Source organism: Notamacropus eugenii, chromosome 2 (assembly GCF_028372415.1).
Source record: "Notamacropus eugenii isolate mMacEug1 chromosome 2, mMacEug1.pri_v2, whole genome shotgun sequence".
Classification (NCBI taxonomy): domain Eukaryota; kingdom Metazoa; phylum Chordata; class Mammalia; order Diprotodontia; family Macropodidae; genus Notamacropus; species Notamacropus eugenii.
The window spans coordinates 321,397,237-321,420,086 of record NC_092873.1 but is presented as its reverse complement, the minus strand read 5'-3'; the positions used below and the strand labels follow the sequence as shown (position 1 = coordinate 321,420,086).

Below are 22,850 nucleotides of genomic sequence, written 5' to 3'. Positions count from 1 at the left end.
TGATCCAAATCTTGATCTCTGTGTGCCTTATGTAACTGTCTACTGTTTGTTGACTTAGTCTGATACTAGATTTGTGCTATTGGTGGAAGCTTCCTTACTTAGAATTCTTTCTATACGATGATAGAATCACAAACCCTTAGGGGAGTCATATCTTCTGTTTCAGGGTCCGTTATACACAGTTTCAGAAAGGAAAGGGACCTTAGAGGTCACTTAGCCCAGTTGCCTCATTTTGCAGATCAGAAGAGTGAGGTGATACATTTGGGACAGAAGCAAGGGGCAGAATTAGCATGTGGGAGCCAAAGGGAGATTTCATGTTTTCCATGATTGTTTAGATAAGGGGAATTGATCGCTCTTGTCAATGTCAGTAGAACCAAGTTGTCTGGGAAAAGTCCAGAAAAGAGTAATAGTAGATTAAGTTAAGAGAACAGCGGCTCCCAGTTTAGCTCAGTTGTTGATTCATTTATATGAAATCGTGTTCCTTCAAAGGTAGCAATGGTTCACATACTTTAGTCTTGCATTATTGGGAAAAAAGAAACTAACTTAGACATTCTAGCTTTTTCCCAGGCAATGAATGACTTACAGCATCAGCAAATGAGTTTTGGTCATTTTTTAGATTCTTAATAGCTTGAGACCTAAAGCTGACTTGCCACTGGTAAACTTCCATTTGTTTATTAACCTTGCTGAATGGTTTCTGAGACCAAAGCCCAGACTGTAAGGAAGGAGGCTGGCTTTAGTTTCCTCTTCAATGTAGTGCCTATCCCTAGATGCCCAGGAACCTACCAGAGAATGGCATCCTTGCCTATCTGTAGTGTTTATATTCATTAAATGGAGAAGAAGGAATAGAGAGGGAGAGGTTAACTGAGGAGGAAGTGGAAAAGCCTCAGCCAGAAAAGCCTGGGCTGAAGCCAGGGACAGGTCCCAGCCGGGATGGAACCATCTGCTATCAGTGTTCTAGGCATGGAGACTCCTCATCGTTTCACTGCTGCTTCCTGGTGGCACCTGCCCTGAGGATCTGGGACAGCCCTTCCGGCAATCCTGCTTTTTGTGTTTTTCTTATAACTGAGGACTCAATCTAAGGAGGGGATATGGGGAAATGTTAGTCTCAAGAAACTGATTGAAGACTCTGACTCGTGTTTTGGAAGAGACTACCGATTTAAGTAACAATTTATAACTGCAAAGTTTGGATGATTTTATTTTAAAACAATAACATCCACAACACTATTTCTCCTACCATTTATTATTTTTTTCTGGTAACTTGCCCTTAGGCTGTGTGCCTGGACCCTGTCTGTTCTTGGCTGCTTGGTGCTGCAGATGGCTCTCTCTACCTCTCCCTCTCCAGAGTATCTGTCTTCAGAGCAAAGAGGTGCTTCTCATCCACCTTCCCTCACCTTCTTTCCCCTCTTCCTTCTCACAAGTGGATCTCCCCTCTCATCCCTCCCCCCCACTCTGCCCTTGTGCCTTCGGGCACTGATTCTTGACTCCTCTTAGAACAGAGTGCCCTAAAGTATGAAAAATCGTCCTTTCATTCTTTCTGCCTCTGTCTTCACCCTCCTCCCATCCTTACCCTCCCATTCCTGATGCAGCCCCCAAGATGCTGTTGGTTGTTTGGTTGTTTATGGTGGAAGTCAGCCACACTGCCCTCCATCCCCTCCTAATTTCATCCAGGTGATATTTTAATAAATCATGAGACACAGCTAGACTCCATACATTACTTACCAGCCCCCTGAAGGTTTGCATGTTCTTTGATGGATAAGTTAAAAGCACAGGCCTTGGCTGAAATTGTATTGAAACAGCAAATCTCTCTTCTTCTTTCATTTCCCTGAAGGAGGGTGAGAGGTACAGTAGAGAAAGAAGCAAACTGACAAGAGATCCTTCTACCTGATATTTGACAATGTAGTCATCTCTGAGACAACAAGGCCTAATGAAACTAGATTACATGGTTTTACTTTGACAGATCATTTTGAAAAATGTGGTATTTTTATTCTGTTTCTCTTATTTGTCATTATTCTTCTCCTGCCTGAAGGGGTGAGAAAGAGACTTCTCTACTGAGTTACAGAAGGCATTCGTAGTGATAGTTGAGGTATATTGTGCCGAGTGGGGACTGGGGGGTGCAATGACAAGGGTGGGAAATTGAAATTAATGAACAACAGATAATGGGGAGTAAGATATAAAAATCTACCCTTGGCCATCTTTTTTTCTTGTTTCTCTCCATATGGGCCATCCCCTCTTTTTCCTCCTGCCTTCTTTCTTTCACCTCTCCCAATGTCTCTTCATACCCCCTTTCTTCTTTATCTCTTTTTTCTTCCTTTTCTTCCTCCATCTTTCTTTACATCTCTTCTTCTCCTGACCAAATTAGAAATCCAGAAAATATTTCTCTTGGCTTTGAATCCCTCTTTAATAATTAATAATAATATTTATATAGTGTTTAACATTTTCAAAATGTTTTACATATTTTTAAATAATATTTTATTTTCCCCAATTATAGGCTGACAGTTTTTAACAACTTTTTAAAAGTTTTGAGTTTCAAATTCTATCCTATCCTTCCCTCCTTTCCCTCCTCCCTGAGATGGTGAACAATATGGTATAGGTTATACATGCATAGTCATATAAGTGTTTTACATACTTTATCTAATTTTTTTTCCTTACAACCACCCTGGAAGGTAGGCAGAGGGTAAGTGACTTGCCCAGGATCAAAGAGCTAGTAAGTGTCTGGGGGTTGACTTGAACTCAGATTTTCCTGTCTCCAAGTCTTGTCTATTGGTCTAGCTCCCTCCGAGGAGACGAGATGACTATTTAATTTGCTTATCCTTTTTATGGCAGCATAAAGAGTGAAAGCACTTGGCATCCATTGCCTTTGAGAGACTGGTAATATTGGACTGGCTGGAGCCTGAGGTTAAGAAAACACCTTAATCTTCACACTTTTGTAATTAACTAGAAAATTCATCATAGCTCTGGAGTTGAAGGGGAAGTTATAGTTCATCTAGTTCAACCCTTTCTATTTACAAATAAGTAAATAAACAAATTTACAAATAAAAACAAACTGAACACCAGGGAAATTAAAGACCACCCCAAGGTCATACAGGGAGTCTTGATTCTCAGACTCTAAATTCAGCTCTCTGATTTTGGAAAATGACATGTCTTCTCCACAATTACTCCATATTTTCTAGTTATCAGTGTGTTTTTAAAGTAAGTGAGCATTTTGATTCTGATAAAAATTTACTTTAAGGCTAGGCAACTGGGTTTTATAACCACAATCCTGTGTGCTAGACAGTAGAGTTGGAAGATTTCAAGGCCTTCCTTGTCCTCATTTGATCAGCATAGCCCTGGAAATGTTCCTGAAGTGAGCTACAACTCCCTTGTACAAAAAATGCCCCAAACAACCTGCTGGAATGACTGATGGACAGCGGGAAATTAGCTTTGTGTCTTCAGAACCTTCAGAGCACTGACCTGCCTGGCATAGAGACTCCGCCTAAAAAGAGCAAGGAACAGCATTGCTCCTGTGGGGTCAGGCTTCAGGTCAATTCTTCCATTGAGAGCTCAGGTTAAATATTTCCATCATCTGAAGAAAACCCTAGGGCTGAGTACAATCCATTGGGAGAGGTATTGCAGAACAGAAATCTAGATATTTGCCAAGGGAACCAACCAACAATAATAAATGTCCTAAGTAGACATCGAAAAATGTTTTCATTTCATTTTAATTTTCATTTCATTTACAGCATACCAAAATAATTTTAACAAGCATCTATTAAGTGCTTACTATGGTGCAGTGCACTGTGTTAGCAGGGAATATGAAAAGATGGAAAACCTTATAGTCTCTGCCCTCAAGGACCTTATACTCCAATATAGGGAGTGTGACATGTATATAAATAATCATGAGTACAATGGATAGAGTACTGGGCCACAGGTCAGAAAGACCTGAGTTCAAATGCAGCTTCAGATACCTACTAGCTGTGTGATCCTAGGCAAGTCACTTTTGCAACATCTGTTATATGTGCTCTCTTCTTTCTTTTGACACTACTACCATTCTAATGCAAGCCCTCTGGATTACTGCAAAAGCCTACCAGGGGGTCTGCCTGCCTCAAGTCCCTCCCCTTAAGTCCATCATCCATTTAGCCAATAAAGTGATATTCCTAAGTCACAGGTCTGATTATATTATATATATTGTCACTTCCCTACTCAATAAACTCCAGAAGCTTCCTATTGCTGCCTAGATCAAATGCGAAATGTTCTGTTTGGCATCCAAAACTCTTCAAATCTAGCTGCCTCCTACCTTTCCAGTCTTCTTATACCTCATTCTTTGACACAAACTCTTTGATTCAGTGACATTGGACTCCGTGCTATTCTAGGAACAGGACACTTCATTTCTTGACTCAGGGCTTTTTCTCTGGTGGTCTCTTATGCCTGGCTTTCCCTCTTCCACTCCAATTACTGACCTCCCTGGCTTCTTTATGTCCCAATTAAAATACCACCTTCTACAAGAAGTTTTCCCAAACCCTTCTTAATTCTAGTGCCTTTAGTATTTTCTGTTTACCCTGCCTATAGCTTGCTTTTTACTTATTTGTTTTCATGTTGTTTCCCCTGTTAGGCTGTAAGCTCCTTGAGGGTAGAGACTGTCTTTTGCTCTTTTTGTATCCCCATCATTTAGCACAATACTTGGCACATAGTACACACTTAAGAAATGCTTATTCTATTTACTTTCTCTCCTTTCCGTTTTATTTTGTTTCTTCTTTCTTGTGGTTCATTCCATTGGTTATAATTCTTCTTTGCAACATGACTAACGCATAAATATGTTTGCTGTGAACGTATATGTAGAGGCTATATCAGATTGCATGCCACCTTGTGGAGGGGGAAAGGGAGGGAGGGGGAGAAAGTTTGAAACTCAAAAGCTTGTGGAACTGAATGTTGTAAACTAAAAATAAATAAATTTATAAGAAAAACAGTGAAAATGTTTATTGCTTGAACGACAATCTCTGTCTGCCTCAGTTTTCTCAGATATAAAATAAGGTTAATAATAGAATCTACCTTCTAGGGTTATTGTGAAGATCAGGTAAGATATCTGTAAAGTGCTTAGCACAATATCTGGTACACATTAGGTACTTAATAAATGCTTGTCTTTTTCTTCCCCCTCCCCCCCATGATATCAGGTAGAATGGGAAAATGACAACTATGGTTGCTCTTATTTGTCCTTCATTCTTGGAGAGGATCAGTGACATCAGGAGGGTGATGGCTTGACTGTAAGTGAATTGAATTGAAGTGTGTAGACAGAGCTGTGCAAACTCATCAGCCTCACTTTCTCCTCTAGACTCATCAGAATCCAGTGGCAAGACACAGGTCAAAAGTGGGAGACCTCAATCTAAAGTCTTTCTGAGGTCTCAGTTTGTCTGAGGCAATGCTCATTTGGTAATTAAAGGCTAGGTAAGATCTGGAAGCAAAAGATGACCTGGTTTGCCTTCATAAAAGAATAAATCTGGGAGGGAAGCCCCCAGAGTTTCTGGCCAGATCAGAAACAATTCCTATTTACACTCACTCTGAGCCATCAATATCCAAACAATGAATAAGTGAGGCTTGGACTGGGATCTCTCCTCCTGTCCAAGAGTTATTCTCTTACACGTGGGTGCTTTGTCCAAAGGAAAGGACAAAGAGAAATCTAGACAAATTTCCTAGGAATCTAGGAAAATTTGAGGAGTCCAAATCCCTAATTTATGCTTTGATAGAAGAGAAGGTTTTTAACTGGCAACGCGTGTAGCAACATGGCATAGTGGATAGAGTGGTATATATATAGACATGGGAATTTTGCCTCAATCTCTTATTAGCTGTAAATCCTGGTACCTTGCTTCTCTGGACTTGAGAACGTGATCTATAAAATGAAGGGGTTGGAGTTCTGAGTTCTCTTTTTGCTCTAAATCAATGATGCTATGCTTTCCCCCTTAATTCCAGTGCCTTCCCTCTGTTGATTAACTCCAATTTACCTCCTAAATAGCATATTTGAACATAGTTGTTTGCGTGTGTGTGTGCGCATGTGTGTGTATCCTTTATATCCACATATGCTGGCACATAGTAGGTGCTTAGCCAATTTTTATCGATTGACTGGAAGGAGTGTATTTTCAGGCATTTATGAATGTAAAAAGGCAAGAAAAGCAAGTAATTCAGTAGAATATTGGTATTAAAAAGATGACCTTTTGTTTACGGGAGAAGTTTGAGATCATTAGATCAGCTTTGCAGTTTCCCCAAAGGCCATGCAACTTATTTTCCTCCTATTTTATTCATTGTCCATTTGCACTATTAGGTTTTCTTAAATAAGCAGTGCAAAGAAGTAGAAGAAAACAATGTAATTGGAAAGACAAGAGATCACTTCAAAAAATCAGGGATATCAAGGGAGTGTTTCATGCAAAAATAGGCATGAAAAAAGACAAAAATAGTAGGGACTTAATGGAAGCAGAAGAGATTAATACGAGGTGGCAAGAATATACAAAAGAACTATACAAGAAAAATTTTAACATCGCTGATAACCACTCTGGTGTGGTTATTGATCTAGAGCCAGACATCCTGAAGAACGAAGCCAAAGTGGGCCTTAGAAAGTATTGCTAACAATAAGGCTAGTGTAGGTGATCGAATTCCAACTGAGCTATTTAAAATCCTAAAAGATGATACTGTTAAAGTGCTGCACTCAATATGCCAGCAAATTTGGAAAACTCAATAGTGGCTGCTGGTGAGGCCAAGCAAAGTAGGATCTTTTGCTGTTTTTGTTGTAGTACAATCAAGAAGTATAACGCCTCCATTTGAATGTGATTAAAGAAGATCCTCCCCACACATTGATGGGCCTGCCCATTGAAGGAAACTTGATTGGGGGAGTTGTTTTGTAGGAGGGTCCCAAGTACCTCAGAGGGTCATACCCTCTGGCTCTGAAAAGTGCATAAATACTCAGAGTAAGGTTTTACTTTGGAGCTTAAGTTTTTGGAAGAAGGTTTTATTGTCGGATGAGAGTCTGGGAAGCCGTTAAACAGCCCCCCTCCCAGCTTTGAAAACCCAGGTGTTGGTACTTCCCTCCATGGTAAAGATGTATGTATGTTAATGGTCAGGCAGTTTGGAATCACTGTCTGTTGATTTCTGATTTCTCTGAAATTTTGATATTGATTTTCTCTGATACCTGTGCTTGATTAAAGTGATTGTTAACCCCTCAAATGTTGCCTTCCTTTAGAAAAGCAGATCAAAGAACCTGTGGTAGCAGGCCCCTCTATGTATGTTGGGGTGCTTACTGATCCAGCACTGGATTAAAAAAGATCAGTTTCTGTCCCAATCCTAAAGAAGGACAATGCCAAAGAATGTTCAAATTACCAAACAATTGTGTTCATTTAGCATATCAACAAAGTTATACTTAAGATTCAGTAAACTAGGTTTCTGCAATATGTGAACCAAGAATTATCAGAAGAGTAGGCTGGTTTTTGAAGAGGCAGAGGAACTAGAGAACAAATTGCCAACATTCTCTAGATGATGTAGAAAGCAAGGGAGTTCCAGAAAAACATCTACTTCTGCTTCATTAACTACACTAAAGCCTTTTACTGTGTGGATCATTCAAAATGTGGTAAGTCCTCAAAGAGATGGAGTACCAGAATATCTCACTTGTCTCCTGACAAACCTCTGTGTGGGCCAAGAAGCAGCAGTTAGAACTGAACATGGAATAACCAATGGCTTTAAGCTTGAAGGAGTATGACAAGGCTGCATGTTGTCACCTCATTTATCTATGTCATGCGACATGCCAGGCTGGATGAATCAATCTCAGCTGTACAGATGATACCACTCTAATGGCAGAAAGTGAAGAGGAATTATGAAGCCTCTTTATGAGGGTGAAGGAGGAGAATGTAAAAGCTGGTTTGAAGCTTAACATAGGGTCTTAAAGAGTTGGACATGACTGAATGACTAAACAACAGTTATTAGTGCATTCTCCATTTGTACTATCTTTCATAAACATATGCTCATATATATGTATGTGTGTGTATGTATGTATGCATATGCACGTATATAAACTGGTGGATAGACTCAGTAGGTTGTCTCTTAACCGAATATCGAATATCGTAATCCAAACAATAGACATTCATTATCCTCTTGATTTTTCCTGAGTCAATGTTTAGACCAAACTTTTTTGAGTTGTTATGTAACTTTTCCAAGAGATTATTCCGTGTTTTGGAGTTTAAAGTAACTAGTATATCATTACCTGGAAACAGAAGCTACCATCAGCCAACTAATAGTTGTTCCATTTGAATTAACTGTGCCAGATCTCTATGACAATGGCAAGCATAGTTAGCAAACCTATGTCTCACTGTTTTGGGTTTCCTGCAATTTATAATGAGAAAATCATCTGTTATTATATCCTATAGATAGGAGACATACTATTGTAAGAAACTCTCAGCACCATTTTATCTTATGAAATCACATGCATTTTTTGTAATTAACAAACAGTAAGCACAATGAAATTTTTAGTCATCAGGTCATAGATCTAAGCTGATTGGGACCTTTGTTGTTGTTGTTGGGTAGTCATTTCCGTATGTCCTTCATGATCCCATATGGGTTTTTCTTGGTGAAGATATTGAAGTGGTCTGCCATTTCTTTCTACAGTTTTAGAGGTCCGATAGTCTAAAATGCTCATTTTATAAATTAAGACTGAGGTTCAGAGAGGTTTGGTAACCTGCCAAAATCACATCAGTATTAGTGATAGAGCTGGGATGCAGTCTTAGGCCTCTGATCTCACATCCATTGCATTTTACACCAGTAAGTTGTATGATGATAAAAGATGCAGTTTACCGAGGAATTATTGCTTGTGAACGTTTGTGTGTTCTTTAGTAAATTCTTACTGAGCGTGCCCTCTAAATATATGATGAGGATTCTCATAAACATTTCACATAGATGGAAAGGCAAGTATATTGGTAGTTATTTGGTGCTCTTTTGGTTGTCTTTGTTATTTATTGTGTTCATAAGATGTGATTTTTTTCTATATTTTTGACATCTCCTTTAGATACATTGTGAATCTATCCCTTAATACCCTTAAAATTGCATCACCTTGGTACAGTTAGTCTAATCCAGTTGCCTCTCCTATTTTGTTCTGTTTAAAATAAATTCAGCTTCCATTATAAGCACAACTGAGACTGATGTTTGAGTTTTACGTTGGTGTGCCCACTTTTCTTGATGGTGAAAGAGCGTTTGCCATAAAAATCTTTGCAGATCTTTTCCATTTTTCTTTTATTGATTGTACTGCTTACATTTTTACTTTTAAATGTCATTGCTTCATTGTGTTTCTTGTCAAGTTTTCATTAAATTGCTCTCTGTTTATGATCTAATATTGATCATGATTTTTATTATCCATTTATATAAGATTCTATAAATGAATTTATATTCTAAATCAGTATTGCCTTTGGCTGCCATATTCTTCTGCTCAGCAAGTAAGCCAGATATTTCTAAGATGCTCTTTTATGCTCTTTCAATTCTTTGTTATAACATCTGATTTACATGTTAAACTTCTCTATAAAATTTATAGTAGTTTGTGTCTTTATCCTTCCATCTATATCCTATATTTGTACATCAGTAACTTGTTTAATAGTTCAGAATTGAATTTATCCAGTTGTATCTTTTTCTTTTATTTATTTTTCTAGAAAAGCTTAGATAGAGTGGATAGAGAGCTGATCTTAGATTCAGGGAGCTTTAGTTTTACCTCTTGATAACTGTCTTTGTGACCCTGAAACAAGTCACTTAACCTCTCAATGTCCCAGGCGACTCTCTGAGACTTATAAGTTGCAGAGCACATGTGGTCTTTATTGGGAACTTCAGAGGGAAGGTTTGGTCACAAATAATTCTTTCTTCTGGCTTTGTGCTAATTTTGATTTTTGCACCAGGACCATAGCACTATAGATTTAAAGCTGGAAGGAATCTTAGAAATCATGTATTTTATAGATGAGGAAATTGAGTCCCAGAGATGTTAAGTGACTTGCCTAGGTACATACATGTGTAGTAACATCAGTAGGATTTGAATCCAGGTTCTCTGACCTCAAGTCCTGTACTCTTTCAACTCCACATCCCTCTTATCAAGTAGGTGGTCTCCCATATTAATAATAAGTTATTTCCTGTTTTATTAAAATGTAACTAATTCCATTTCTCCCCTGATATTACTGGGTGATTACCACGTCCAGTTCTTACTGATAAGTTTTACTGAAGAAAGTATTCAAGATATATAGACATGAGACTTCAGTGTAGTCTATGAGTCTTTGACCTCTCATTACTAATTCCCAATTCATTTTTTTTAGCATATTTCTTTCCATCTTTACCTTTTCCCACTTCTTCATTAAAGTAACTGAGCATATGGTGATTTAATCTCGAACATCTTATGAAGTTCTTCATAGAATTTCCCTATTTCTTTATCCTCTGCAGTTATGTAAGGTAGAAGCAATGTGCTGTAATGGTCAACACTAATCTTGGAGCCAGTGGACCTAGATTCAAATCCTGCTTCTGACACTTTCTAGATAGCTTAAGGCAAGTCGTGTAATCCCCCTGGGCTTTAGTTTCTTTATCTGTAAAATTAAGAGATTGGAATATATGGACGTGGCAAACTATGAGTTGGCCAGATATCCCATGAAATGATGTTCCTTGTTGTCTTTGTATACACAATAAAACCAACTGAGCCAATTCTTTTATCAGTCTCTCAGAGGAGAATCTGTGAGCCATCTTTCCCCTTTGCTATAACTTTTCTTGCCTTCTTAAAGTTTAATTTATAGTGAGAATGTCAAGAGTGATATGATTCACTGCCTCTATTATTATATCCATTGGTTTTGGACATTTAGAGTGCCACAGCTACATCAAGGTGTATTAGGTAGGTTAAAATCCATGTTATTCATAGCACTCTCTGTCCCTGTTTCTGTCACTCTGCCCCTAAAGAAACATTCTGCCCCTGAAGGAACATAGATAGGACTCAGAGCCATTTTGAATATTTGTTTCCTATCTCAAATCAAGTTCCCCCTGACTTGTACCTCCAGTGTTGGAAAAGGTGGGCAGTAAATGTCTCCTATAATTGTCCTACACAGAATAGGTGCTTAATAAAAATTGGTTAAATAAATGATTCCATAAATGAATTAATAACTAACATTCAGGACCGATGAGTCTAGAACTTTACTGTCCTTATACCTTTTTCTCTTCGATCAAACTCATCTCTTGGTATTAATTCTGTATTTCCTGTATCCCTAATTCATCATCTTGGGTTAAAGGAGAAGGCCCCAAATGATCATTTTTGCTGTTCACCTGTCCTTCTGTTTACTTTCTACATCTTCTGTTTTCTTCTAAAAGAGCTGATTTTTTTCATTCTATGACTAAGACAGCCCAATTTTCTCTGTACTTTTTAAATACCCTTGTTTCCCTCTAATCCTCATTCTTGGCCTCTTCACCTGATGCTTTCAGCCAAAGACATACAGTTAATATGTGCACACCTGTATAAAAAGATGTCTAGAGGAGGACAGCTTCTATTTTTGTTCCAAAGGAGGATATAGGAGAGTAATTATTTTAGGGGATGTCCCCTATGATGATAATAACATTTTAATAATAGTATTTTCACAGAATCATTGTTATCTAGAGCTAGAAAAGTCCTCAGATACCATCTAATCCAAATTGTTTTACAGATAATAATAGTCCCACACAGTTTTATAGTACTTTAAGGTTTACGAAGTGCTTTTCACAGCACTGGCATTAGTACAAGCATTTGTATCCCTAGTCTACAAGTAATGAAACTGAGGCCCCAGAAAAGTGTCAAGTTAATATGCAATTATTATGCACTTACTTTGTGCCAGGCACTGTGATAAATGCTACAGATACAGAGGAAGATGAAAATAGTCCTGCTCTCAAGGAGCTCACAGTCTAATGGGGGAGTAAAAATGTGAACAACTTTGTCCAAACAAGCTCTATACAAGATAAGGGGAATAATTAACACAGAAGGACTTTGAATCCAGGTCCTATTATTTCCATATCATACTGTTTCTATTACATATACACTGATTTGGTTCTCAAACAAATCCTTTCCCTGAAGGGAGGTACTCATCTCCTGAGGGGGTTTTTTGTGTTGGGTTTTTTTTTTTTTTTTTTTGATAAGAAAAGTGTGGCTCAAAGAGATTAAATGACTTTTCTAAGATCACATGTCTAGCAAATGGTAGCCTGGAATGAGAAATCAGGTCTTCTGACTCCTAATCTTTGGTCTTTCCAGTATATGGCATTACCTCCTGTTTATCTGGATTTATATATACTAATATACATTTCTATCCTTACTTGGGTGTTCTACAGCTAAAATATTTCTTATTTTTTTTCCATTGAATTTGAAAATGTAATTCCTCTACTTCCTAAAATCACAGAGCAGATTAGGAAACCTTTAAGTTGCATAGATAGTAACAATATTGTATGAGTCTAAAAATTCAGTTAAATTCTGCAAAGTCTTATTAAAACCATATATATGACACTGCCCTAGGCATTGTGGATACAAAGACAAAAAAAGCCCAGTACCTGTCCTCAAGAAACTTCCATTCATTTCCATTCTACTGGATGTGATATGTACACAGATAAATAAATACAACTTAATTTTTAAGAGGGAGAGACAGTATTAACAAGGGAGATATCAGGTAGGGGAGATGGTACCTGAACCAAGTATTGAAGGATGCTAAGAGTGAAGGGGAGGCATTTAGGTGACTCTGTGGATGGAACACTGGGCCTGGAGTCAGGAAGATCTGAGTTCAGATCCAACCACAGACACTTACCAGCTGTCCCTGGGCAAGTTACTTAACCTCTGTTTGCCTTACCCCACTGGAGAAAGAAATGGCAAACAAATCTAGTATCTTTGTCAAGGAAACTCCATGGATAGTATTGCCGTGCTATGATCATGAAGAGTTGAGTATGACCAAACAAATGAATATAAATGAAGAGTTAGGAATAAGTATGTTCTAAACATGGGGGAAAGCCAAAAAAAAGGCATAGAGATGGCAATGTTGAGATTGTGGATCAGGTAATAGGCAAGTTTTGTCTGGAATGTAGTGTGTGTGTAGTAGAAGAATATGAAATAATTCTGAAAAGATAGATGAGAGTCAGATTGTGGAAGGATTTACGTTCCAGTATGAATGATTTATATTTTTTTTTCTAGAAGTAATAGGTAGCCACTGAAAAATTGTATAGCACCAAGAGTGACATCATCAGATTTGTGTCTTAGGAATATTATTTTGGGAGCTATATGGAAGATAGATTAGAGAGGAGAGAGAAGCAAGGAGAACAGAGAAGCTGATGAGAACCTGAGCTAAGGTAATGGCTGTGTAAGTGGAAAGAAGGGGATGGATGGGATGGGATAGATGCTGTGCAGGGAGAATTGGAAAGACTTGGGTACTGATTAGATATGGGGGTGAAGGAGAGGTCGGATCGAAGGATAATTCTGGGACTGCAAATTTGGAAGACTGGAAGAATGCTGGTGCCCTTACTGGAAAGAGAAATGTTTAGAAGAGGAGCAGACTTGGGAGAGAAGTTAATGAGTTCTGTTTTTAACATCGGTAACTGCCTGTTGGATGTCTTCTGGATGTTTCTTTAACATCTCAAACTCAATATGTTCAAACCAGAATTAATTATCTTCTCTCCTAAGTCTGGAGATCTATATGTATATGTAGATTTAGATAGACACATATACATATATATTGTGTTTGTTCTTCATTTTCAGAGGACCACGACATCAGAGAAATGAGGACATGACTTGTACTTGACTTTGTTTTAATGTATGTATATATATATGTATATGTGTTTATATATGTGTATATTTATACACCCACATAGAAGTAATTTTCATAGAGCTGATAATTAAGCTTATGGACCTAAGTGGAATATTCAAGAGAGTATAGAGGGAGAATGGGGTGCTAGACATATCTTTGGTGAGGACCTTCCCATAGCAGGTGGGAAATAGATAAGGACTAAGCAAAGAGAATGTGAAAGAGCTGTTAGATATGAGGGGAGTGGTTGACAGGATCATAAACTTCAAAAAGGTCAAGTTCAATGACGACTAGGAAAAGTTCATTGAATTTAGCAGATATAACATCTTTGGCAAACATCAATTTCCATAGTGAGATCAGAAGCCAGAATGCATGGGTATAGAATTGAGTGGGAGGTGAGGCAATGGAGGACTGAGAGATTCTTCTTCAGTGCTTGGCTCCTCTCTGACAAGTTCTGGGGAAAACTTTTTTTCTTAGCCTACTGCATACCCAGTGACCCTGGAACCACATTTGAGTAGCAGTTGCCGAAGGGAGCAGGACAGTGATGGCATTTTCATCTTGTGCTTTTCTAGAATGATGTGGTACATTCACCCTCCCCAAAAGCTGGTATTGGAGCATCAACAAGCCTCTATTGAGAGAGAGAGAGAGAGAGAGAGAGAGAGAGAGAGAGAGAGGGAGAGGGAGAGGGAGAGGGAGGGAGAGGGAGGGAGAGGGAGGGAGAGGGAGAGAGAGACACAGAGAGACAGAGAGAGAGAGACAGAGAGACAGAGACAGAGACAGAGACACAGAGACACAGAGAGAGACAGAGACAGAGACAGAGACACACACAGAGAGAGAGAGAGAGAGAGAGAGAGCTTTCAAATTAAAAAAAAAATCTTAGTGAGCAGATGAAGCACCAGAAGAGCCATTAACAGCAGCATATGCCTGAAACACACACACACGCACACAAGGCATAGCAGCCCACTGAAACAGAGTGAGAGGGAAAATGAAATCATTGGTAATTACTTCGCTGCCATTGGGATATTTCCTGCTAATTTACAGCATTAGTAGAACTTGGGGATGCTATTCTAGCTCCTGAACTTGGGTAGTGCAGTCCCTCGACACTGGCAGCCATAATTATCTGCATTTAACTGAAGGCTTGTAAAATCTATTTGTCTAGCAGAATGTGAGTATAATTGCTATAAATTGAATAAGGATGCATTCTTAGCTATGTCATGACCCCATCTGACTTAGCATATAGAAGGTTCTCATAGTCTCTGCAAACCTGTTTGTCTTCTCACCACCAAAGCCAGTGCCATCATCCAACTTATTCTATACATTCTAAACAAGGAACTATTCTTCTTGTTTTTTGTCGTGTGTGTGTGTGTGTGTGTGAAGATTATTTTTTGTGCATAGCATAATTTCTCTCACAAATCTTTCATCTCTTTTCCAAATGGCAGGTCTGATCAGAGTGGACTTGCTTCAAGCCACAGGTGAAGCTGTGAGTACTTAAAACATTTTTTGTCCTGTTTCTTTATCTTGGTTTGGGATCGTTTCTCTGTTTCAGTTTCTCCATCACCCCTTTTCAGAGTGGCCTCACACCCCAGGGTTGGAGGAATTTGCTGCAAATTAACTTCTGGAAGCCTATTGCAAACCACGATGTACTTCTGTGTTTGAGTGCATCTCTCCTCTTCCTTTCTTCCACTGGAAGCTTGCCTTTGATTTGCTTTTGGAGAGTCTTGCAAATAGCTTTTTGCTTGATGCAAAATGCTTTGTGCAAGATTATTAACATAAAAGGGTAGTTTTGTGGATGCTACATGTACCTACTCTTGGAAGGACCAACTGGCATGTTTTGGGATCTTCTTTCCAATATTGCTTTAAGAGGTTATCCAACTGAAAGAAAAGTATGGGCCAACCTGAGGAGTTCTGAGGGTAGTGATTAATGTAAAGGGGAAGAAAGTCTGACCCTGATGAAGGATGCAGGCAACTCCTCTGGATGAAAAGCAGACAGTGTGAATGGCTATGCAGATAGAAGACTTTCCTTTTTTTCCTCCCACTTCTTCCCCTTAAAGTGTGCAAGTTTCAGGTATTGTGGGGCTCTTAGAACATTGTTTTTTTATTTTTTTCATTTAAAGAGCTTGGCTGTTGATGCAGAAAAGCAGTGGTTTCAGGAGATTATGATAAGGAACTAGCAAGTCTTCTTGTCAAGGATCCTCAAACAATTTATCATATTTGAACCTTCAACCCCGGGAATATTCACTGAGATGTGTTCAGGTTGTAGTCAAGCTCATTCATCTCCAACTGGGCCATATTTGGTAATTCTGAGATACTTAAATTGGAGGACAGTGTTGATTTTAAAAAGAAATCATAAATCCCTTTCTTTTGTTTTTCTCCCTTTCTACCATCTTGAGGCTGTGGAGATGAAATGTAGGCGAATTCACAGTCAGGGACAGTTGGATGACTGCTTTTCTCCCTTCACTTCTATCTTAGCGAATTACAGTGCTGCTTCCCCCTATTTTGCTCCCAACAACAATAATGAAGTCCGGGGGTGAGATTGGGGGAGCCTGAATGGGGAGGAAGGGCCAGGGGGTAGGGGAATGTGTAGGGGAATGGGTAGGAAGCCCTTTCCCCTGCCTGATTACTGTGCTGGGAATTGATGCAGGCAAGCTGTAGCATCTGTGAAATTCCATTGCTGTCAGGTAAGGATGTGGAGAGTGGGCTTTCCCAAAGCACATTTCCTACTGCCCAAAGTTGAGCTCATGGGATTTCATGTCAAGGCTGTGTCCCACTTTGTTTATTTTAGTTTCTAGCCAGCTCCACCTGGCAGGTGGCAGCTTTGACCTTTAACTCCAGATTGTTGTAATCAGGACAAACAACTGTGTTGTGACCTCTGAAATCAGATAATAGATCTCTTATGGGAGCCTGGCTCAAAAGGACTCCTGGTCAATTCTCCCTTCAGAAAAACTGTCCTCCAATTTTACGATGAATTATGTAATCACAGATGTGCAGAGCTAGAAGGAATCTTAAATGTCTAGTTACATACACACACACACACACACACACACACACACACACACACACACACACACACACACACACACACACACACACACATACCCCTACCTTCATTGAGCAAAATGGAGACCTGGAGAAGGTAGGTGACTTATCTGAGGTCACACAAGTAGTATGTGGAAGAATTAGAATTCCAACTCAAGACTTAATCCAGTGTTCTTTCCTTTGTACTATAGGACCTTCTAGGACTTTTTACTCAACATCTTCACAGGCCGCCGGAGGCCTTTCTTTAAATTATTTCCTATCGTTGCATCTCAAAGTTGTCTGGAAGGTAGCTCCTGGTACCCATCCATTGATACCTGCGCTTCACTTTATCCAATCTGTCATGTCTCTCCCATACCTCCACTCTAGTGTCCTACCACCTGTTTACCCTACTTTAGCTTATCACCTACCCCGTGGTAGGGTCAATATTCTTGTAAATCATCTGGATACGGTTGTGTCAATGTCAACAAAAATTCAGAAGCTTTTACATAGTGCCCATGGAAAGCATTTTAAGTAAGCAAGGATGAGGGATATGGGTGAGATCCAGAGAGAATGTCATGGATGGATATGTTTGGGGCAAGAATGAGAGGAAGCAGGAGATGGGCAACATATAACCTGGAGGCCTATTGGCAAAATGGTACAAGGATTACAAAAATCCTAGAGTCCAGAAAGCGGCTGAGTTGGCAAGGGATCTGAGAGTAGTAAGAGAGGCCAAGAATTAAAGCCAGCATGTGTGGAAGCAGGATGATTCCAATTTTCATCTATTTGTTCTTGAATTCTGCCAGTTATAACCCCAAACTACAGATCAAGGAGTTATTTTTAAGATTGTGCCCATGTAGCCAGAGATGCTATATCAGTTCTCCAGGAGTCAAGATCCTGTCATACTACATAGCTCAGCCATTTTCTTGCAAGGGGTTATGTGATCAGGAAACTGACAGTACTTCCTTTTCAGGCACCATGTTCCAGTGAGAAAGTAGATCTAGGGGTGGTGGAAAGTGTGTTAAGGTTGGGGTGCCAGGTTTTTCCCAGAACTCTCTGCATCACTGAAACACAGGATGGATCTGCATGTTGGCCCAGAGAAGGAGGAAAGACACTTCATTGATGGTGAAAAGTTGACTGTTTTAAGAGGTGAAGTTAGATATTTTTTATCAAAGTGTTGTCAATACCTGATCTACCTTTAACTCAAAACTTCCTCAGAGTCACAGGTTGTAGAACTGAAAAAAAGGATCTTACAGATCATTTAGTACAATGTCTTCATTTTACAGATGAGAAAACTGAGATCCAGATATAGGAAATGAGTTTTTCATGGTCAAACATAAATCAATGCCAGACCTGGGACTAAGATCCAGGTCTTTTGATTCTTAACCCAGTGTTCTTTGGACTGTACCACACTGTCACTTGCTAGGTGTGTGACCCTGGGTCCATTACTTGACCTCCATCTTCTTCGATTTCTTTAGCTCTCAAATGGGGATGGTAATAGCACCTACCTCGAAGGGTTATTGTGAGGATCAAATGTCCTTTCCAAATCTTAAAGCATTATAGAAATGTTATTATCATTGTTTATCAATTCTGTATCTTTTCTATGTTCTTCCTCATTCAGTGGAACAACAAATTCCAGAATTAATTTAACCTAGTCCCCCATAGATGCATCTCTATCCAATGACTGGTTGAGTCAGCGATTGAACTACATTACTATATATATATATTTCACTTTGTTTTGTCATTTGGACCTATTCCCCTTCTGATGCCATAAGCATTCAGTGCCAGGGTTGTGTATGTGTGCGTGCGTGTGTGTGTGTGTATGATAACCTTTTCACCTTGTTAATTTGATTAGAATTGGAGGGGCAGCTGTGATTCAGAGGCAAGGGAGCTGGAAATGTTGTATTTCAACCTGGTCAGAGAACCTTGTTTTAGACCTTGCCTCTGCCATTGACTAACTATGTGATCCTGAGCAAGTCATTTCATGTCTATTAGCCTTAGTGTACTTACCTTGAAAATGGTGGTAATAGTAGTACCTATATCACAGGGTTGTTATGAGGATCAAACGAGAAGTGCTTTGCAAGCTTTAGATTTCTGTATGTATTATCAGTTATCATCATCATCATCATCATCGTCATCATTTTTACAGTCAGTTCAGCTACAATGTGACATACGCATTCCTAAAAATTACCACATTGTGCAGAATTACACAATAAAAACAACAGGAAAAATGGCATTAGCAGCGCAGCACTCAAAAGCATCAATGATATATAAAAAGATAAGATTCTGATAAAAATAGCAGAGTAGTTTTACCCATGTTAAATAAGGAGGACATGCAGAAATACTAAACACATAGTGGCATTCTAATATCTTGAGCTGCTTGACTAGTGCCCTGGTTCCCACAGGCTTAGGCTGACAAAGTTGACAGCTATGGGGAAGGTGGTGGCCTTGGTGACTTGTGCTGCTCTGGGACAAAGGGGGCCAGGGCTAAAGCGGATTATGAAACTGCTCAAAAGTCAAGGTGAAATTCTCATTGTTCTCCAGCTTATCAATTATGTAGGAACAAATTTGCATTTTCAAAATAAGCATTATAGAAGAACTGATTTTACTTTTCCTCCTCCTCCTCCTCCTTCTCTGGTGACCTTGAACCAGTCACTTCATGCTAAAGAGTATTGAATCTTGTCCAGGAAATAGAAAATGTTAGAATTTATAAGTATTCATATCTATATTTATGTCTATATCTATAACTATATCTCTATCTATTTATCTAGCTATGTCATTTTCAACTCTATTTCCAGTTAAAGGCAAGCTCTTGCCATGCAGACAACCCCAAAATTTTTCCTCTACTTGGGGAGTAGTTGTGGCTGTGGTTGGGGATTAAACAATTTTAGTCGAAATTCATCTGAAGTAGCAAATGAGGAGACTTTGGACAAAACACCAAGTGTTGAATCCCAGTCTCATAGTGGAAGAGACAAGCCTAACCCCAGGCAGCACAGGCACTCTGTGGAATTCATTCTGCCAGTGCCCTGACCCCTCTTGACTTTTCATTCAAAAAAAAAAAAAGGCCTGTCCTCTTTCATTGGGCTCCAGCTGGAGTGCTGAAACTCTGACATAAGTCCCTGGGATCACAGCGAAGCCTGATTCTCTTGGCAATCTCAGAAATTGCTTCAGCTCCATAAATTCAGAACCCTGTAGATGAAATTGAAGACTCAGAAACCTGTGATTGTCAGTGTGTATTTTATTTATTCACACACTTCAGAGGTGGGTTGCCACTGCTTTCTTAAAACCTCCCTGGTGTTTTTGTAGGGGTGTGTGTGTGTGTGTGTGTGTGTGTGTGTGTGTGTGTGTGTGTGTGTGTGTGTGTGTGTGTGTGTGTGTTTGAATTTACAGCCCAAGACAATCAGTGGAATCAATGGAATTTGAGGACTCTGGATTCTAAATGTTAGCAGAACTTAGAAGTCCCCTCTTTGGGCTCTGGTCCTTGTCCACACAAAATACTGTAGACTTAAAGACTGTTTAATTTAATGTTTGCTTATAGTTGACTTCTGTTCCTCCTTCTTGGCCTCATCATTAGGCTACTCTTAAAGCAGTCTCTGCCACATAGTTCGGATTTCACTTATGTGGAATGCAGAGGTACTTTCAGAGAGAACAATTCCATGAGACCTCAGTAGGTTCTGTGTTCTAGACCTAGCTGTTACCAAGTTTCTGTGTCACATTGCATACATAACCTCTCTGGGTGGCAGCGTCCTCATTTGGTCAGTAAAGAACTTAGAAGGCTTAGGGTCATCTTCCAGATCTCATTTGATAAATCCTAGGAGCAAAGCTGAGGAATCAAAATCTTGTCACATGTAAGCTGAGGCTGTGAAAAAAATTTTTCATGGATTATCAGACTGCTCATGGGTTTAAAATGATAGAATGTTAGGACTGTGAGAGAGCTTAGAACCAATCTGATTCTACCCCCTCATTTCACAGATTAGGGGGCTACAGTCCAGTGCCTTCTCCAAGGTCACACAATGGCATAATCAGCTTAAGAAGCCAGATCTCTGAACTCCTTTGACCCATCAACTGCCCTCCAACTGTACCATCTTTCCTTCAATTCTATACTAGAAATATAATATGTTACATTTTGGATTGGATGCCTTCCATCTTATTATCATAGGATTGTAGATTTAGAATTAGAACAAACCTTAGGATTCCTCTGCTCCAACCATCATCATTTTAAAGAAAAGGAAACTGAGGCCCAGAGAAGGACTTGCCCCTATGTTCCAAATCTAAAGCTTTCCCCACTATAACTAATTTACATCATTCGGATGAAAAGGTTTACTTAACAAACAAAAAAAACATGTCATTAACCCCTTTTTTATCTAGGTACCTTCCCATGGGTTGAGTGGCTACATGTTGCCAAACTGAAGCGTGAACCCCAAGGGGAGGCAGACAAAGAGAATTGGGAGTGAGGGTAAAGGGAGAGAGCAACCCAGGCAGTACAGAAAGGGTTAAAGAACTGGTTTGGATCTTGTGGCATAAACACTTCAAAATGCATGCTCACCTTCATTTGCATATTGAAATATATCCTAAAGGGGGCTTCATTTGGAAAGTTCTGTGCTTTAATCCATCTTCCTATGGAAAGGAGGAAATTATTCATAATTAAAAAGTAATAATAATGTGGTGTGAAGGAACTCAGCTGTATATTACCCAGAAAGAAGAGGGTAGTGTGGGCAATCTATTTTTAATGGTCTCCATGGCAACAGAGATTTTGTTTACAGTTATTTTTCTTCTGTACAGCAAGGCAGTAACTGATTTGCATTTATTAGAAGATACTGCCTGGAAGGCACCATTTGTGGGCTTTTGTGGGATGTTGAGGGTCCTGCCAAGGAAGCATTCTGGGAGGGTGATTGGGGATCATGTTAAGTGATGGCATAGAGCTGCTGGGAAGTTTTATTGGGTACCTGGCAAGCCAAGGAAAGAACACCACCATTTGAAATCAGGCAGGTGTCAGGAAAGCTCAGCCAGCTCTCACGTTCCAGTTCAGCAATGCATCATTCACTGTCCTCTGGTAGAGTTCTGGGGCAAAAGTGTTTTTGGTCAAAAAATACCCTCCTTAGACTTTTCCTCTGCCTTCACTCCATTAAATGAGAGCACGTGGACACAATATAGAGACTTTCCTTTCCATCCTCAATCCTTCTGTCACCCACTCAGGTACATTGGGTCAGCTCTGGTTCAGTCTTCTCTACCTCCAGGCCATACAAACCTGGTGTGATGCACATGTAGAGTTCACAGGACCAGCTGTTATACAGATGGAGTGACAGCTGTCTACGCTGTGAAAAAGGATCTCACCAGGCACCTTAGGCTTAAAAAGAAAGACACAAAAGGTAGAAGGAAGGCCAGGTAATAGAGGATGAATTCAAGAGAGTGTCATGAATCTGTAAGAAAATATCAGCCATACTAAAGCTCAGAATCAGCTGAGGTTGATGAAAAAAACATAAGGAAAACAAAAAGATTTATTTGTTTTTTAAAAAGCTGTGTTTGGAGGAAACAGAGAGTCAAATAAAGGCTAGAAATTTTGCTTACAGTGATTGGGACAATAACCGACAAACACAAAAGACAGAACTATTCAAATTTTATCTTGCTTGTTTAATCTTCCAAGGAAAATGATCTTTGTACTGGAAATTATGGAGCCAAGATAGTTAAGACAGATTTGGTAATGAAAATCAGTAAATAAGGGAGCATCTCATTTATTGTCCTTTAATTCAGGTCCCCTGACCTAGCTGAGCTACATAGTCAGGCACATGTGCCATCTCAGCCACTCTCCATTATATCTGAAAGATTATAGAAGACAGGAGAGACAGTGGTGTGTTGGTGCTAGTTCAAACTGCCTTATGAGAGTCAATTGTTAAATTTTCAGTGCAAGCATTTACATGTAGGAAATCTATAAACATTATACATAATGGCTTGACTTACCACTATTTTGTTGATTATCTAGACTTAAGAAAAGGATTCAAAAATGTTAATAATCACATTAAGCTTAAAAGCATGTTATATACTTTCTCCCCCCCAACACCCCTCCCTCTGTGAGCT

General features: G+C 39.3%; 1 protein-coding gene across 6 annotated transcripts in view; it reads left to right on the top strand.

Moving 5' to 3' along the window:
* The window catches only part of RBFOX3 (RNA binding fox-1 homolog 3), a 967,429-nt gene that overhangs the window by 321,400 nt on the left and 623,179 nt on the right, over positions 1-22,850 (top strand). For 4 of the 6 annotated variants that reach the window (XM_072645213.1, XM_072645209.1, XM_072645206.1 and 1 more), the window contains one exon: positions 15,203-15,243. The gene's annotated coding sequence lies outside the window, so the exon portion shown is untranslated. Of the gene's footprint in view, positions 1-13,717; positions 13,773-15,202; positions 15,244-22,850 lie in introns of all 6 variants that reach the window. The other 2 variants (XM_072645208.1, XM_072645210.1) reach the window with 1 other exon arrangement.